The sequence below is a fragment of the Lolium perenne genome, chromosome 5, assembly GCF_019359855.2.
Source record: "Lolium perenne isolate Kyuss_39 chromosome 5, Kyuss_2.0, whole genome shotgun sequence".
NCBI classification, from domain to species: domain Eukaryota; kingdom Viridiplantae; phylum Streptophyta; class Magnoliopsida; order Poales; family Poaceae; genus Lolium; species Lolium perenne.
Window position 1 is genome coordinate 41,682,972 of NC_067248.2, and position 6,000 is coordinate 41,688,971.

A 6,000-nucleotide genomic window follows, 5' to 3' on the forward strand; every position below is an offset into this window, starting at 1 on the left:
ATCCAGATATCACCATACGTGCCGGTATACGAAAGAAGAGATACCATAAAGTCACAGGCGTTGGCTGACTTCCTAGTTGATTGGGCGGAGATGCAATATAAACCGCCAGATCAAAGGATAGAATACTGGAAAATGCACTTTGATGGATCCAAGCTCAAAGAGGGTCTAGGTGCCGGTGTGGTACTCACCTCACCAAAAGGAGATCACCTCCGGTATGTTTTGCAAGTACATTTCAGGGCATCGAATAATGTCGCTGAATATGAAGCTTTGATCCATGGGCTTAAGGTCGCAAAAGAAATCGGTGCACACCGGATCATTTGCTATGGAGATTCAGATCTTGTGGTACAGCAGTGTTCCGGAGATTGGGATGCAAAAGATGCCAACATGGCCTCGTACCGGTTTCACGTGCAGAAGATTGCCGGATTCTTTGAAGGCTGTGAATTTCACCACGTACCGCGCGCAGAAAATGAAGCCGCGGATGCTTTGTCCAAGCTGGGCTCATCCAGGCAAGAAATTCCTCCTGGAATAGCTCTAGCTCATTTAAGAGCACCTTCGATCAAACCAAGCCCAGAATCGGAATCAATTTTTGTACCAGAATCACATGTAGTACCCATGGATATTGATGAAGGGAACCCAGGGACTGTACCGGCAAACTTGGGGACTGTTCCGGCAAGCTCGGGGACTGCTCCGGCAAGCTCGGGGACTGTTGTACCCATACCGGAAGAAATGATGCTGGTAGATAGCATGGAGATAGATGCACCAGTGTTTCTGGTTCGAGAGATACCGTCATGGGTTAAACCTATTAAGGAATTCCTAATCAACGGCACCTTGCCGGCTGACAAAAGTGAGTCAAGGAGGATACAAAGAAGGTCCAAAGCTTACACATTCATCAATGGTGAGGTGTACAAGAGAAGCGTTACCGGTGTTCTTCAAAGATGTGTGGAACCGGAGGAAGGGAAAGAAATGCTTGAGGAAATTCACCAAGGAGAATGTGGGCATCATGCTTCATCAAGGGCGCTAGTAGCAAAAGTATTCCGGCATGGGTTTTATTGGCCCACTGCTTTGGAGAACGCTGAGGATTTGGTAAGAAAATGCAACGGCTGCCAGAGGTACGCCAAGCAAAATCATAGCCCAGCATCCGGTTTAAAAACAATACCATTAACATGGCCATTTGCCGTTTGGTGCCTCGATATGGTCGGCCCATTCAAAACCGCAAGGAGCAGCATGACTCACATCTTGGTTATGGTGGATAAGTTCACCAAATGGCTAGAAGTGAAACCTATCGCAAAGTGTGATGGGCATACAGCGGTGAAATTCTTGAAAGATGTCATTTTGCGGTATGGATACCCGCACAGCATCATCACTGACAATGGAACCAACTTTGCTCAAGGAGAGTTCAAAAGGTTCTGTGAGGACAACAACATCCGGTTGGATTTGTGCTCAGTGGCACACCCACAAGGCAATGGCCAAGTGGAAAGAATGAATGCTTTGGTGCTTTCCGGTATCAAGCCTAGACTCATTGATGCAGTGGAAAAGTCACCGGGATGTTGGCTCGATGAGCTACCATCAGTTCTGTGGAGTATAAGAACGACTCCAAACCGGTCTACCGGATACACTCCGTTCTTCATGGTTTACGGAGCAGAAGCGGTCATACCAACCGACATCATTCATGATTCACCAAGGGTGCAGCTCTATACTGAGCAAGAGGTCAAAGAGGCCAGAGAAAATGATGTGGACTTGCTAGAAGAAGCAAGAGAGCTAGCTTTGGCAAGAACAGCCATTTACCAGCAAAACCTCAGACGCTATCATAACCGGAAGGTTAGCCCGAGAGTTTTCCGGGAAGGAGATCTTGTGCTTCGCCTAGTGCAGCGCACTGAAGGCCAGCATAAGCTCTTGCCGCCATGGGAAGGTCCCTTCATTGTAAGCAAGGTGCTTCACAATGATGCGTACTACTTGATCGATGCGCAGGAGTGGAAAAAAGGAAAGACGGACAGGTCCGGAGAGGAGAGCAAGCGTCCATGGAACGTAGCTCTGTTGCGTCCTTTCTACTCTTGAAGTTGTGCTGTAAGAAGTTCCTTTTTGTACCTTACATGCTATGAATAAAAGATGCCGGAACCTTGAATGAATCTCGGGGACTACCCCAACTTAAGTTGCATGTAACTTGTTTATTTTTTCAGTTTACCGGTTGCTTATTGAATGTTTTTTCTTTCCGGTTTAGTAGTGTGCTAAATCCTACCGGAGTCTTCGACTCTGCTGCTGTCCGCAAACCGGCTTCATGGCAAGCAAGATAAACCGGTAGGAGATAAGCACATGAACTGCGAAGAGGGAGAGAAGGAAAGAACAATCCGGAAAATTTAACTAACCCCGATTAAACCGGTTTTCTGCAAAATTTCAAAGTTATTTCTAAGTTCAAGAAGATGCCTGTTTGGTGAAAGAACCTTGTGCTCATACGCCAAAGAATGCCCAGAGAAGGCAGGCAGAGCCAAGGCAAAAGAACCAAGTATGCATCAAATTGGATGCGGAAACAATTGGGAAATCTTTGCAGTGCAGGATAAAAGCAGAACCAAAAGCAAATATGCTAAGGCAAACTTAGAAATACTTAGCTACCGGTATAACTTACCGGCATAAAATGTTGTGCGACAACCACAAGCAAACTTAAGGTTTTACATCATAAGCCCCGGCATACCGGGGCAGAATTTAACAGGGCATTGTTTTAAAGACACGCAGGACTAAGCACCATGACAAGGCAAATCTTAAGGCAGGTAATCAGGTAGCAGGGGCATCAGGCGGAGCAGCACCGGTCTCGGTGTCTTCAGGGGGAGCAGTGCTGGCCTCGGGAGCCTCTGGCGGCACGTCCTCAGCAGCCTCATCTTCATCTCCCTCGTCTTCTTCTTCCTCATCGCTGAGGTAGTCCTTGACACCAGGAGGGGGAGGGATGAAGGTGCGGACCTCGGCATACTCAGCAAGCCGGTAGGCCCGGTCCTGCCGCTTAGCGGTGAGTGCCGGATCCGTGTCCGTGGGAGCATCTGCGCGTACGCCTTGAAGGGCATCCAGATTCAGATCAGGGTACCAGGAGCATGCGGAGCGCAGCGCCATGTCAGCTCCGGCACGAGCCGCGGAGCATTGCCACTCGCGAATCCGGTGCCCGGCATCCTTGAGCTGGTTGGCAGTAAGCGTGATGTTCCCCGGCAGCTCCTCTTCAGGCCACAGCACCTTGAAGACTTGGATGGCGGCAGCCGGTAGGTCGGCAAGGAGCCGGTCGACGGAGCGCATGTGTTGGACTCGCGCGGAGAGGGCGACAAGATAGTCGTACCCATCCCAGTGCGCGTCCAGATTGGGAAATTCCCGCACCACCCGATCCTCCCTCACCTTCTTCACGGCGTAGACCTGGGATTCCGGGAAATGCTCTACAAGAAGAAGGAAAAAGCATAAGCACAAGATACCGGAAAAGAGTATGTCGGAAAAGCAAGGAACAAAAATACATTTTCAAAAGGAGAAAGCTTATAAGTGAAGAAAGGGGCAAGGCAGGAACTTACGGAGAGCCAGCACGTCTATCTTCATAACCAACCGATCGTATTCCCGGTGATCAGTGGTCATGGTGTCAATGAGGCGCTCCGCTGCTTTCCGCGATTTCCTCTCCTCCTCCAGCTCTGCCGTCAGTACGGTGTTGGAGTTCGTGGAATCCTCCACGACCTCCGCCAACCTGGCCTCGGCTGCAACCCGGGCGTCCTTCAGAGCTTGATCGTGCTGGAGCGCAGCTTGCATAGCCTGTTCCTTCAGCTCCCTCAAGGCAGTCTTCTGGGCGTCCAGTGCCTCGTTGTGCTCCTTGAGAAGCTGCTCCTTCTCACCTAAGTACCGGAAAGAAAGGTCTTAGCAAGCAACAATAGATGAAATGAAAGAAGGAACGGGTTAGCAGAAAAAGAAAGGATGGTACCTTGAAGCTTGGTAACCTGGACCTTCAGGGCCTCGATGGTAGCTTCCGGAACAACTGTTAAACAAAAGAATGCGTAAGTATCAAAGAAGGAAACATTCCGGTGAAAAGATGCCGGAGGGAAAAGAAACAAAACAAACCTTGGCAGTGGCTGTGGGCCTCAGCAAGGTCCCGATGCTCCCACAGAAGCTCCTCAAAGAGTTGCTTCCGGGCGTCAGCAGTGCTCTGTTCAAAGGAAGATAGTTGTGAGAAAGAAAGAAACAAGAGATCTTAACCCGAAACTCGGGGACTGGCTATGCCGGTTTCGCGCGTTTCTAGTTGAAGTTTCGTGCTAAGAGCTACGCTCTCAACACGAAACTCGGGGACTGGGAGGATAGACAAGATCCGGAAAGAAAAGAAACCGGCATCAACAAAAATACAAGAGGTTTAGCAGAACTTACCACCACGTTGTTGGTAGCATCGTACCATGCACTGTCAAACTCTTTCACGGCGCGTTTAAGCCGCGTGAAGTGTTCTTCAGTGGACCGAGGCCCAGCAGGGTCTGGTGCCGGAAGGCGATCCTTCCCCAGGCCGCGGGTAGATGCGGAGATATCCGCCTCATTCCACTTCTGGGCGTAGGGAAGAAGGTGCCCCAGGTCTTTGCCCGCGCGCTTCAGCTCAACAATCCGGCCCAGGAGGCCGGTAGGCTTGTCCTGGACAGCAGCAGCAGCAGGCCCGACGTGCAGCACCACGTCCCGCGAGCCGCCTGAGGCGTCGCCCTCCACAGCCTTGCCACGGGAAGCCCCGGGCTTGAGGAACTTGGTGATCTTGGGGGTCTCTGACGGCGCCACTTGCTTGGCCACAGAAGGTCCTTGGCTTGGCGGCGGTATCGGCGTGGCCTCAGGAGGAGGAGAAGATACCGGCGCAGAAGTATCCGGCGCGGTAGGGGAAGAGCTTGACTGCTTCTTCTTTTTCTTCGGGGGAGGAGGAACCAGAGGTTCCGCCTGCCCGGCATCTGGCTGGCCGGCGCCGATGTTGCTGGCGCCGGTGTCTTGGGCTTCTGGAGGGGAGGTGAAGTCCTCCTCCGCGCGGTGATCAGGAGGTGTTGGGGCCGCGCGCCCCGAACTTGTAGTGCCTCCTGAATCGGAGGCAGAGGTGTTGCCGGCACCAGATGGTACCGGACTTGAGTGAGGAGGAGGAGTTGAGGTCCTTGCGGAGCCGGCAGAGCCCTTCGGCTTGGAGCCAAGCTCAAGCGCAGGGCTGAAAGAGAGAAAAAGAAAGCGGATTGGAAAAAAGCAACCGGAAAGGGACTTGGTGAAAACGGGAAAACACAAAAAAGAAAAGAAGAACTTACCCGGAAGAAACCGGCATCCGCTTCTGCTTGTAGCGCTTGGTGCTAACCTATTTCCCTCCAATGACTTCTGTCCGAGGGCGTTTGGCAGGGGGAGCATGGCTAGGGCCGGCGCCAGCAGCTGGAGGATCACTCTTCTGGCCTTCAGCCATGAGTTTGTCCAGAAACTCATCCCCAACCTCGGCCTGCAGGGGGGCTCATGCTCATGGACCTGTGGGTTGATGCTGGCTGAGGGAATGTCTACAGAATGGCAGTAACAAAAAGAATATAAGAAAATGAACAGAAAGGCTACCTCAAGCAAGGTCAAGTCATCAGATGAACCAGCTGGTTCCGGCGGAGACTTGCCGAGGCGAGAAGCTGGAGTCCGGCCCATCCTCAGATCCAGCCAATGAATGACGGGATCCGGATCGTACTTGTACAGAGGCCTCTTCCGGCAAGGGCCTCGTCGGTCTGAGTCAATCCGAGGGAAGCGGGCTTTAGCCTGAAAACAAAGGAAAAAAGGGAGATTAGTCGCAAGTACGAAAGTTACCGGTAATAGGACCCGAGCCGCATATTTTCTTACTTCTTTGGACGGAGGATTTCTGGCGCTGAGAGGGCAAAGGCCCCACTCCCAGTCATCCAGCATGTCCGTTTGGCAGATTTGGCTAGCCTTTAGGACCACATCCTCTTTGCTCAGGGGCAGGCCGGTGATCTTGGTGGGATCACCGGGGCCGTACATCTCACTAATCTTGTGAGCGCG